The sequence below is a fragment of the Gopherus evgoodei genome, chromosome 6 (assembly GCF_007399415.2).
Source record: "Gopherus evgoodei ecotype Sinaloan lineage chromosome 6, rGopEvg1_v1.p, whole genome shotgun sequence".
Lineage (NCBI taxonomy): Eukaryota > Metazoa > Chordata > Testudines > Testudinidae > Gopherus > Gopherus evgoodei.
In genome coordinates, this window is record NC_044327.1 from 84078384 (window position 1) to 84091667 (window position 13284).

A 13284-nucleotide genomic window follows, 5' to 3' on the forward strand; every position below is an offset into this window, starting at 1 on the left:
CTGTGATTCTTATCCTGGATCTTTGTGTTTATTTATTGTTATTAACTATGTTGTTCAGGGAAGATTGTTTGTTTTTTTAGGCTAGATTGTGACTTTAAGCACAGCCCTGAATGAGAGGTGATGCATACACTTCACGAGCCACTGTGGCTGGGAAACACACCTAGCATTCACAATGACTCCCCCTTCTTGTGAAAAGGTGTAGTAATTTGCTGCTGGCCTATATTAATGGCAAATTACATCATGCTTTTCAGCTGCACTGACCAAGGAGTGAGAGACAGATTCTGCCCATTCCTCACCTGTCCCCACCCACCTGCTTCAAGGATAGAGTAAGTAAATGCCCATCATCCACTTAGTCCTACCCACCCCGACAGGAAGGGAGTTGTAATGGGAGCTCTTACTTCCCCTTCCTCATTTGCACAGCATGTAATCGGAGTTGTCCTCTATGAGCAGTGCTGCTGATTGGGGAGATAATTGGTGCTGAGGGAAAAGGAGTGAGAATAAGTCAACAGACATGATTGGGCACTGAATGAGGAAAGGTGGCCAAGTGGTCAATGAAGCAAGGAGTTTACTACATTTTAGTAGAATCCTCAAGAAGGTATTAAATGAAATTTTACTTAGTTCATGAAAATCAAAAATGGAAGACTTATTCAGTCATAGCCTAATAATACAGGTCATTCTGTACAATACATCTAAATTTGCAGATGATTCCAAATTTGTTGTAAACACAGAGGAGACTAGGGTGAAACTATAAAAGGACCTGGAGATGGGATGGGATTCCTCATGAACACAAGCAGAGTGAATAGAAATGAGGAAACATCGTGGTTCATAAACACTTGAGGAAAGCAACAAAATGAAAGAGGAGGAATTATTCTGTTGTCCAAGGAAAAAAACCTCCTTGAGGTCACCTTAGTCAAAGAGGGGGAATGAGTTAAAATTAGGAAAATATCTGTGTTCAGATTTTAACTTTCAAAGATGCAACTGGCCTGAGTCACCCAGCTTCACAAGGAGGTGGTACACTGTGGATGGACCTACTTCCTTTCATCAGTCTCACTCCTTGACACTGAACAGCAAATGGTGAGGTAAAGAAAGTTCGAACTGGATTCATTACTGGAAAGCAATGCTCTGCTAAGCTAAGATACCCTTTGAATTGTATGGACTCAGCAAAGTCAGAACAGGAAATGGGGTTATCTTCACCATATATGGACAGTGTTGACTTAGTCCTTTGCTCCCCTAGTCTCACTCGCCAGTGGCAGTTATATTCTTTTATATTCAAATCATTTTTGAAAAATTTCTGGGGCTTTTCTGGTAAAAGGTTTATTTAAGATACCCAAAATATAGTAAAAAGCCTAGAGAATGCCTCACTCTTAGGTTAAATTGTCATGCAGAACGGTAAACAAACAACACTACTGGGAAATTTGATATGTTTCAAAAGGAACTCTTCAGCTTGCAAAATCTGCAGTGAGACCTGTCAGCTGCAGAGGATCAGAGTTACAGAATAATCTGCCTGAAGACCTCTCTCCTTAAAGGCTATTCAAACTAAAGCCAAGGTAACTGAATGCAGCACTTACTTAGTAACCCTTAAACATATAATCAAACCTAGTCTTACAGAATAGAGTATTTCTAGTCTTACAAAACAAATTGCCTTAAATCTGAGGGAGCAAGAAAAGCAGAGTTTAGAAATCACTCTGCTGAAAAGAAAGCCTGTGAATTAATCATGTAAGCATACAAAAACATTTAATAGTTTTAAACACTGAAGGTGAAAGAACATTTGTTCACCAGAGGTCACTCTTCCAACTCAGGGGGGAATTTTAAAGAACACATGTTGGAAAATTTGCCTCAGTATTTTTGTAATTTCACCCTTGGGCACCATTTGCCTATGAAAATAGATTGCAATGTAAAGCAATTAGCCTGGTAGCCAATGTGCATCATGGTGCTGAAACCCTTCAGGGAAGAGTCAGTGTTGCTTAAAGTAACAATAGCTCACTGCTGGACCTAATTCTCATGAACAAGTATTTACTTTTTTTTTTTTAAGTCTGCCCCAAGCTAGGATTAGAATGAGCCAACTCCTGATACAAAAACTGTGCTCTAGTGCCAGCACTACAAAGGTAGCTATAATCATACCCTCCCAAGAAATCTAATATGGAAGGTCAGGAGACACTAAGGGGGATGTTTAATGGGTGGCAATATGTGAGGGTATGTTTGTGGAGACAGGAGTACATGGGCCAACACATCTGTGCATGTGAGGTTCTTTGAAACCAATACTGACCTGGTGGGGATACCTGTAAAGATGAAGGGGGTGGGGAAGAGAGAGCAAATGATATCAGGGAGGTTAAAACACAGCAAAAGTAACTTGGGGAGCAGCTGCAAAGAAGTTCAATCATGAGCCCTTTTCTGACCCCATTTATGCTCTGCATTTCCTGAATTGTCAGGGAAAGGTGATGTAAAGTAGCATATTCTTATTTAAACTTTAAATCTGGAATTTGGTGCCTCTCTTTCAGTATTTTGCTAGGTTAGGCACACAGCTATCTACATACACTGATGCTTAACTATTAAACCACATTATTCTGTTGTCAAGAGATACTATCTTTTGTGTGTAAGAGAGTTCAACAGTTGTGTGGTACCATTTTTAACGAAAAATAATAAGAAATAACTTCCTCTTATTTTGCACCATGTAATTAATTTATAACTAAAGGTTTTAATTTAAATTACAGTAAGGTATAGTCTATGAAAAGTATATATGAACAGCATTAAGGTTTTGAGTGTAAATGCACAATAAAACCCACATTATACTCCTTAAAGTTGCCTGCATCTCTCTCTCTCTCTCTCTCTCTCTCTCACACACACACACACACACACACACACACACAAGATAGATAATAGTGTGGGCCCCATTTTCTGGCCCAATGAAACTGCTTTGTGCCACTCACTGGCGTGACACAAAGCAGCCTTAAAGGTGTCCTAAGTGGCCAGCTGGGAATTCTCCTTATGTAGGTGAATCCCAGCGCAGCACAGAGTTGGCATAGCTAGGCCTCTGCCAGCCCCCTGGTCAGCCTTCAGCATAGCATGCTGGGGGTGCACTGAGGAGGGTGCATAGCTGAAGCATACTGCATTCTGGCAACTCCTAACTTCTGGAACAGCCCCTTAGCAACTGTTGCAGGTGACTGAAAGTTAGAGCAACATTAGGGCTTCTCCTAATGTACATGGAGCCAAACTGGCCCCTAGCAACTCAATGATATAATGCAGTGCAGTGCATAAAAAGGACTAACACAGAAATGGAATCCAATCAATATAGTTCTAAAACTATTATTGTTTACTAACCACAGTACAATCAGGGAACCAGTGCTGTTCAGCAGCTGAACTACGCAAAACAAACAAGGCTTTCTTTTCAAGGAGACAATTGTCTACAGTGAGGAGCATGTTATGGCTAAAATGCTTCATAAAATTCAAAGATTGTTAAAGGGTAACCATGAGCATTTTCTCCTTCTGATCTTTCCTAAATCAATTTACAAAGAAGTCTTACATTATACCACTAGCATCATTTAACCTCATTAGTAAAGCTGCCGCCGAAGTGCTGCCAATCACGGGTTTTTTTGGTGTGTTTTTTTTGGGGGAGGGGTTGCTGCTTGGGGCAGCAAAAACACAAGCTGGACCTGATGGGAATACTTTTTTTTTTTTTTTTTTTTTTTTTTGGAAAATATACAAGGTATAATCAGTACTGCAAAAGACAATGGGGAGAGCAGAAGCAGAATAGCTGGAAATTATGTTCACAATGCTTTAGAGAGAGAGAGAAGAAACAAAGAAGGGAAATAATGCTAGTCTGAAAATGGAAAGTGCAGAGACAATTGGAGAACTAAGTCCCATTAGCCTCCTGTCTCTAGCCTACAAATTGCTAACCTTGGTAGTGAGCAAGTGACTTACTGCAAATTGGATTCCAGCCAAGTAAAGGAATGAGCAGGCTTTCAATCAATCCTGCACACTAATAATGCTGAATGAAATACTGACAAAGATGCACAAATGTAATCTATCACCATGCAGGGCAATTTTTTCTTTTTTTTTTTTAATTCTTTTTAAAGTGAATTTAGTGCTCACAAAAGGTGCCAGATTGATAGCCCAAAAGACTGAAGTCTTTTTTTCCCCATAAAATAGGCACAGGCAGAGCTTCCACATGCAACCCAGCCAGTAAGTTACATCCCAGCTCTGGCTGGAGCATCTTTGGAGGGGGTAGAAAGAGAATTCATTGAAGGTTTCTCTGTTGGGACTGCCATAAAGTTAATTCATGCCAACTGTAGCAATGGTGTTTTTCTGTAACATTGTTTTGGAGCCTAAGAACCAGACTGAAAACACTAATACAATGGTCACCAAACAGTGAGTGAGTATATGGTAGGGACTTCCAAACACTCCCAACTTTTGTGAGCATTGAACCAAAGGCTTGGAGGTGCAAAGCTCTATCCCCCTTCCCCACTCCTACCACCTTATCATTTGATTACCTGAGCCATCCTGCCCTCTCTGTGTAGATTACTTATTGACAACAGGAAAAGCTTGTGACCTATTAATGGAAACGAAACCCCTTCCATTGACAGGTCTTCAGAACTGAAGTACGGATATGGCCGATGTATTTAGTTTCTACCAAAACATAACTTGGTCTTCACTGTATATGCAGTAAGAAGAGCAGAAACAAGAGAGAAAGAAACAAGATACATTACCCTGGCCTCTGCTTGCAAAGAGAGAATGGAGAGGAGAAAGCATTGAACACCAGCTGGAAGGAAGTAGTTGAACCAACTCTCATTTGCAAGATGATCTTGTCTTCATAGCTAACACGCCATGACCTACAAGAGTTAATACAGAAGCTCAATTCAGCCATGAAAAGGAAAAGATCACCATAGATAATAATGTCATTGATCAAGAAAAGTATGTCTCAGACAGCTGTTCAGATCAGATCTGAAAGAAACCAGATGGAAGAAATGAAGAGAAGAGCTAAGCCAGGCCAAAGATTCATCAAGAAGATGAAAAACATCGTGAGGGGTAATGTTCCAAAAGGAGGTGCATAATCAGCCATGCTTCTGCTGATGGCATCCGGCTCAGAGGCATATCTTGCCATCAAAACAAATGAAACAGGAAAACTGTTGCCTGCCAAAGGTATTATTGCTATGAGATAATAAAATGAATCAGTGGATACAACAATAAACACAAGTAATATTCATTACTGTAAGAAAACAAATGCAATGACATCATCATGCCTAGTGCGGGATGTGCTGAGAGAAGGTTCAGTAAAATATGGGAAATAATAAAATCTATTAAACCCTCATGGAGACAGAGAACTCTTACAGTAGAAGTAATGGGGAATTTTCTTGAAATAGGTGATTGTCTAGAGGCTGCTGATAAATTTAACACAGTGATAAAAAGAGAGAGTGGAAACCACAGGATTATTTAGGTAGGAAAGGAGAAGCATTGACTGAGGTATTCAAAATTGTGAATTGCGTAGTGAAAGAGTTTCAATCATTCCTTTTACCTTCTACATTGACTTAAAAGTGGAACATCACATGAAATTACTGGACACTAAATGTAGAACCAGAAAAAATATTCAGTTGATTTGCACGTGTGATAAATGAAAGGCGGGGGTAGCTCCCTTTTATGGACACCCAGCCAGCCAGTTAGCTATAAAATCCCTTTTAGTGGTTTTTCTCTACTTGCTTTGCCTGTAAAGGGTTAAAAAGTCTCCTTGCATAGGTAAAAGGAAGGGAGTGGGCATCTGACCAAAAGAGCCAATGGGAAGGCTAGAACTTTTAAAAATTGGGGGGAAATTTCCTCTTTGTCTGTCTGTGTTGTTCACAGGGAGAGAGGGAATAGGGCAGAACCAAAGCTTGGGCCAGGTATGAAAATCATCAACTCATACCTAGAAACTACTAATTTGAAACCCCAGATATGTAAGTAGATCAGGAAATGTCTAGGAAGATGTGATTAGGTTTATCTCTTTTTATTTGTTTATGGCTTGTGGACTCCTCTGTGCTAACCCCAAATGCTTTTGTTTTGCTTGTAACCGTTAAGCTTGACCTCAAGAAAACCATTCTTGATGCTTAATTATTTTATTTGCTCTTTTTATATCTAGCAATAGCCTAAGTTTCCAGGTATATTTTCTTTCTTTTTATTTTTAATAAAATTTACCTTTTTTAAGAACAGGATTGGATTTTTGTATCCTAAGAGGTTTGTGCACATGTTCTTTAATTAGCTGGTGGCAACAGATGATTTCCTTTGTTTTCTTTCTCAGCTCTTCCCCGGAGGGGTGGGGGTGAAAGGACTTGAGGGTACCTCACAGGAAGGAATTCCCAAGTGCACCTTCCTGGATTCTCAAAGGGGCTTTTGCACTTGGGTGGTGGCAGCATCTACCCATCCAAGGTCAGAGAAAAGTTGTAACCTTGGACGTTTAATACAAGCCTGCAGTGGCCAGTATTAATTTTTAGAATCCTTGTGGTCCCCCACCTTCTGCATTCAAAGTGGGGAATCAACCTTGACAGCATAATGTACAGAATAGTCACCTATAGGATATATTGGTGCAAGAGATCTTGAGACAGGTTAGATTTTTAAAGTTGTTGGATCATTCTAATACCTACTTGTAGTCATGCAAGGTAAAATAATGACATGGGTAATCAAATGTTTCTTCAGGATGTAAACTGATTTTCCTTGGGTCAGGAAAGGAATTTTTCCCTTCATGTACAGCATTGCACAACTGTTTGAGTAGATCATGGTTTTGAATTATCATGTGCTGCCAGAGTCAGTATACTTGGCTCGATAGAGCAGTGATCAATCCAGTATGGCAAATCCTATCTTCCTATTTCATCTATAATTTTCCGTTTTGTTCTCTGCTGTAGGCAATCATTGCATATAATGTCACAATTGACTTACTGTAGAACTTGAAAATTGCAGCAATGGAATCTGTAACACTTCACTCCATATTCTTTATGAAAATATGCTTATGATATGAATACAACATAACTGAGATATACTTTGAGATATCATTGGAAAGGTTATGATTTACTGAATGTGATTATCCAATTTGTATGCCTGTATCATTTCTGGATCTGAAGTTAAGAATATTGACTATGTATCTGCATTTCAGCTATACTACTTTGGGTGACACCCATTGCTAACACTTCAGGTACAACAATGGAAAAGTCAGACAGGGTGGATGGCCCATCAGCGAGGACAATGGACTGTGAAAAGCTTAGCCTTCCTGCAGACCCTCCATACTGCCACTGACTCATGGACGCTGTGATCCTACAGAGTCAAGTGTTCTTGTCACCTGATACTAAACATTACCTGGGACTTCTTGTAACTTTCCACAGGAAGGGAAGAGGTGTCAAGCTTGGGAAACAAAGGATTCCCATCTTATGTAAATCCTATTTAAGGGTAGAGCAGAAGGCAAACTGGATTTCTCCTCTCTATGGCCTGTCTGGCCAAGAAGAGACTGCTAGAGCCACCTGAAGGGAAGGCAAGGGGAGAGTCCAGACTAAGACAGGGGTCCAGCCTGAAAAGGAATATAACTGGAACTGTGAACCGCAGAAACTTTGCAACCTGCCTAAAATAACATTTAGGGCGAGAATGTACATTCTGTAACCTGTTTCTTAAGTATATTGAGCCCAGATTGTGTATTTTGTTTTATTTGGTCAGTTATCTGTTATCTCTTATAGTCAATTAAAATTCACTTTTGTAGTTAATAAATGTATTTCTTGTTTATAATATAACACAGTTTATGTAATTCTACCTAGGGGGGGCAAGAAGTTGTGCATATCTCTCTCCACATTGAGGGCGGGGGCGAATTTCATAAAACCTTTGGGTTTGTACCCCTTAAAGGGAGTGGACATCAGAGTGTTGGGGCAAGCCCCTAAGGCTGAATCTTTCTAGAGTGGATCTCTCTGTCTCTGTGCAGCTGGGTGTGACCCTGCCTGTGTGCTTGACTGGAAGAGGCTTGTGAGTCTAGCCCAGCAAGGCCAGATAAAGAGGACAAGGTTGGCAGAATAGGCTGACTCAGTGGCATCCCAGAACATCAGGTGACACCTCAAAGGTCCCAAATCCATCACAGAATCATTCTGATATTAAATAGAAAGAATGTTGTATCTTCAAAAATTTGCAGTGAGCTTTTTCACAGTTCTTGAAAAAATTATGCTTTACATGTTGTTAGAGAGGGGAAGCAAACCAACCTTTCTATAGCCATTTTTTTCTAACTCGGGTTTCTAAATTAGGCACCTAAATCCATACTTAGGCATCCAAATAAAAATGGCTGATTTTCGGAAACGATGACCTCCCAGAAATCCCTGATTTAAATGCAAATCTCAGCTGCAACTATGGAGCTGTTTTTAATGCCTCCATAACCCAGGCACAACCAAGTTTTCTTCTAGGAGTTCCATGATGTTCATTTATACTGGGGAAATAAGCAAGAAAACAACAACATCATAATTTTCTGAACTATGCGTTCTTTGGGAGAATTCTGGTATTTCCACTGAGTATGAAGTTGTAAGTAGTACAGCACAGACTCAGCCAATGTTCATTATATGCACAGAAATAATTCTAGTGATACTGCTTTAAATCCAGATAACTGGATTTAAAGTATTTTACAAGCAAAAACAAAAACCATGAAGACAAAAATCATGTGGATAAATCCACGATTGTATAGAGATGAGAAATGCTTATCTGGAAAGTCACAGGACTTAGGGTGCCAGTGATGAACAACTTTGATAGGACAAATGATGTGTCATGAACAAATAGTATCTCTAAATTCACTGATAGAATTCTCTTTGGAGGCTTTATTGCAGTTCCATATGCTTTGCTTTTCTTAAGCTTGATCATATCTTTACTTCACTGCCGCTCTATCTCAACCAGTTTATCTCAAAATTGACTTCCATTGTAATGAACCTGCTGCCTCACTGCTGGGCACTGAGTTAACCCCGAACCCACTTCAACTTCCAGCTAGTAGAGGGCTCCAGAATCTGGAGTACAGGACAGGACAGTAAAACCAGAAGCCTTGCTCTGGAGGGAGCCAGAGGCTGCAGGTGAGCAGGAGCAGCAGGCTGGAGGCAGTAGCCTGGGAGCTGGCTGCAGAGGCAAGTCTGGGCAGAAGGCAACCAGGGAGTCAGAGAAGAAGGCTGCACATAGACGTACGTGGTTACCGGCAGGGGTCCAGCAGTACCCTCAGCTGGTGAACAGAAGGCTGCAATCTCTAAGCAAAAGGACATTGCAAGGGGTTACACCAGGGATCTATTACAGTCATACCTTTGGACTGGACTGCCTCCTTGGGGTGGGTTAGGAAGTGTTGGGTTTGATAGTTGTAACTGTCAAAGCAAGTGTGCCTAAGGTATTTACACCTTCTATTTCTGGCAGCCCTACTGTAGAATCCTTGTACTTATTCATAATGTGCAAATGTTCTGGGGAACCAATCGAGGTCTGGATCCTAGTGTGTGGAGCACCTCCAGAGCTTGCCTCCAAGCTCATGGTTTACTCACCATGCTACCAAGTATCTGAGGGACTGGTATACCATAGCACTCACAACACCACACTATTTTCTCCATTCCACTATCTTCCTTTCTGTCTCACTCCTGATTTCTGTCCTTAGGCAGCATACCAGTTGCTACATTGTTCAGTGGTGCAGTTATGTCTGTGTGGTTGGCTGCATCAGGAATGCTCAGTCCTGTACATGGCCCACTCCTCACAGATACCTTTCATTCTGTGGAAGGCACTTATTTGCATGATCCTACTCCTTGGATCGTAAATTTCAACTCACACTCTACTCTCAATCCTATTGTATGGGATGCACTAACGCTGCATGAGAGTCATAATTCCTTTCAAGCAAGCAGTGCTTGCACAAGCAGATTACTACACCTCAGTTCATTGCTTGCTCTTACGCAGGGGCATGGCCTGGTACACAGTCTAGACGTTTTACTTTGTGAATCTGGCCTGACGACACAATCTGAGTTGCAAAACTTTAAATTGAACGAATGATTGTTGTTGATAGGCAGACAGACTGTGTGTGTCTACACATACACCACAATGCGATAGTGATACTTGTGATAAATTGCAGAGCTAAATATTACATTGAATTTATCATGCACCTTTGACCACCTCATTTGCCATCTTCTCACCAACCCAAGTCCCTACAAGATTTATTTTATCATTTCCAATCTCTGAACAGCGTCTAAGAGCTGCACATTTTTAAACTTTACTTTGGTCGGAGGGGCAGGACAAACAATGTCAGGTGTAAGATTGATAACTCTGTGTATGCAATCAGCACATTATTTGAATACTATGGTCTCTTAATGTTGTTGTAATCACATAAAATTTGATTCCAGCCTTCTGCCACGCCAACCTAAACTATCTCAATGACACTACTGTTTCTTTCTGTATCTTTTGTGTTAAGTATTTAATCATACTGCTGTAATACAGTGTTCCTTTTAAGCAACATTTGATTTCATTACTTTCTTAAACTTTTCACCATTTATTTCTTACCTTTCTTTCCTATTTTTTTTCCTTTTCTCCTTTATTATTATGTTGTGTGCCGTAAATCTACAGTAACTTCATTTTCTTTCTTAAAATGACTTAGATTCTTTTCCAATCTAACATTCATGGTGAATGAAACTGACTCAGCCTACAGTCAACTACTGGAATTAAATTTTCTTGCATGACGTTTCTGAAACTAGAAAGATCAACAGATTAGATAGAGAAAGGTTAGGTCCAGGACACTTGTTAAGCTTCTCCTTCTGACATCCCAGTGAACCTGTTACTCAACTTCTCTTGTGGTAACAGTTGGAATTTTATCTTATTTAAGCCATGGAAAAGAGCATGAGAAGGGCAAAACATGATTATGGATGGTGGTTCTTTCTGAATGACAACACAATGATGTTATCTCTTGTTAATGCTCTGACTCATTCTTGAACCAATTGGACTGAAGAGGCCAGTAGTGGTCAGACAGTTACACAGGAAGACGTCATTTTCTTTGGAACTGAAAAACTTCCCTAATCATCTCTCTTAATGAAAAACAAAAAGCAGGAACTAATATTCCAAGTGATAAGTTTTTAAAACACTGAGACTGGGATTTTCTAAGAGCCAGAGGGACTAGGTGCCCCAACCCCATTGACTTTCCCTTTGAAAATTCCAGCCTATTAAAAATATCATGTAGTGGTCACCATTATAATTTTTACAATTACCATTTGCAAGTAATTAACATGACTGCAATATTTGTATTATTCTCCCTCTCATGGGAAACTATTTATTGGAACAATGAGTTCAGATATTAATATGCACCATGGGTGACAAAAAAGTACTGGACAGGATAGTGGGAAATGTGAAGGTGGGAGGAGCAAAGACCTAGGAATGAAGTTTAGGCAGCACTGCAAATACCATGGTAACATAAATTAGGCAGAAGGTAAACATTTTAATGGCAACTCTTCCACAGGTATAAATTATTATGATTATTATTGACTAATGTATTTTTCACCATTCACATGCCCAGTGAGAAATATCAAGGATTATTTTCATTAAAGCAAAGGAAATTCTATAAAATTCAATGCTATTCACATTGGGCTCAACTGGGTCTTTAGCTCAGCCCTGAGTAAGGAGAAAGTACATAATTGCTCCAGGCCAGGAGCAGCCCAGAGAAGGAATGGAGCTTGAGGTGTCACAGTTCCTCCCTTTCTGCCCTCTTGTTCTCAGGATTGGTGGGAGGGGAAGTAAGTTATTGAAGCCTTTAAACATTTGCAGCTTATTTCCCTTGACCTTGTGCTATTGTGCTCAGTGAATATGCAGGTCAAGGGAACAACAGAGTCGAGGTTCCACACATTCCATCTGGAGAGCAGTGGCTACTCTCAGCTAGGATGGTACCCAAGATCCAGGCAGGCAGAGCAATGAGGTGGCACACAGGCAGGGCTCTCTCTCCCTTTGCTGAGTAAGACAAAGGCATAATCTACTACCATTAATAAGCTAAAATATTTTTGAATGGCCCTCCGAAAACATTATTGAATAGACTATTTTCTAGTATTAAAATATAAGGGAAGGGAAGTAAAACAGGGATGAAGGGAAACAACCCTACTGACAAGCTACAGATTTGAGAGGGCAAAGTCTTAAAGCACTTGGCCTGCAGTTTTCCACAGTCAATATGAAACAGGAATTTGGGATCGAGCCCTATTTTGAGCATCAGTGTGGAAGTTTTAAGACTCTTACAGTGACACAAATCTCTGGTTGATAGATGGTACTTGATTCAAGTGAATAGAGTTTTTAATAAGCATTCTGCCCTGAGGGTTATCAACTGTATTGATGGATGATATAAAACTGGAAGTGGAGCTCCGGTTAGGATTTTGTTTTGAATTTGTCACTGACACATCAGCGAAATCAGAGCTGGTGATAGGGCACCATTTTTAAAATAAGATGTTAAAGACTTGGTTTAATCATACTAATCATCATAGTAAGGCATTTGATACGGTCTCGCATGATATTCTTATAGATAAACTAGGAAAGTACAATTTAAATGGGGCTACTATAAGGTGGGTGCATAACTGGCTGGATAACCGTACTCAGAGAGTAGTTGTTAATGGCTCCCAATCCTGCTGGAAAGGTATAACAAGTGGGGTTCCGCAGGGGTCTGTTTTGGGACCAGCTCTGTTCAATATCTTCATCAACGATTTAGATGTTGGCATAGAAAGTACGCTTATTAAGTTTGCGGATGATACCAAACTGGGAGGGATTGCAACTGCTTTGGAGGACAGGGTCAAAATTCAAAATGATTTGGACAAATTGGAGAAATGCTCTGAGGTAAACAGGATGAAGTTCAATAAAGATAAATGCAAAGTGCTCCACCTAGGAAGGAACAATCAGTTTCACACATACAGAATGGGAAGAGACTGTCTAGGAAGAAGTATGGCAGAAAGAGATCTAGGGGTAATAGTAGACCACAAGCTTAATATGAATCAACAGTGTGATACTGTTGCAAAAAAAGCAAACATGATTCTGGGATGCATTAACAGGTGTGTTGTAAACAAGACACGAGAAGTCATTCTTCCGCTTTACTCTGCGCTGGTTAGGCCTCAACTGGAGTATTGTGTCCAGTTCTGGGCCACGCATTTCAAGAAAGATGTGGAGAAACTGGAGAGGGTCCAGAGAAGAGCAACAAGAATGATTAAAGGTCTTGAGAACATGACCTATGAAGGAAGGCTGAAGGAATTGGGTTTGTTTAGTTTGGAAAAGAGAAGACTGAGAGGGGACATGATAGCAGTTTTCAGGTATCTAAAAGGGTGTCATCAGGAG